The following is a 362-nucleotide window of genomic DNA, read 5'->3' as shown; positions in this document are numbered from 1 at the left end:
GCCCTGCGCTTCCCGGCAATAGCCAGGGAAGTAGAAGGGCCATGAGCTGAGCTCAAGCGGTGTCTCTGAGCTCTTGCGGTCGCAGACACAGAGCTCGCGGGAGCGTTGCGGGTTGACCCATACGTCGCAGGGCGACAATCTGAAGGTAGTCGACGGCGTGCTTTGAGTTTAGCAAACTCAAATCAGAGGTGGCGCTCCAAACGCACGCCCACTTCCTTGTGGTTCAACTGTAAGGCATACAGTGAGAAAGGTTTTCGGTACCGTTGCACCCGTCGCTCAAAGAGCGCTTTGTCATCAGTAGCGCTTTCGCCAGGGGCGAGCACTACCGATATCGTCCGCATTGCGGGTACACTAGGTCCACC

This window comes from Plasmopara halstedii (assembly GCF_900000015.1).
Source record: "Plasmopara halstedii genome assembly, contig: Scaffold_42, whole genome shotgun sequence".
Classification (NCBI taxonomy): domain Eukaryota; phylum Oomycota; class Peronosporomycetes; order Peronosporales; family Peronosporaceae; genus Plasmopara; species Plasmopara halstedii.
Note: the sequence above shows the minus strand (reverse complement) of the source record.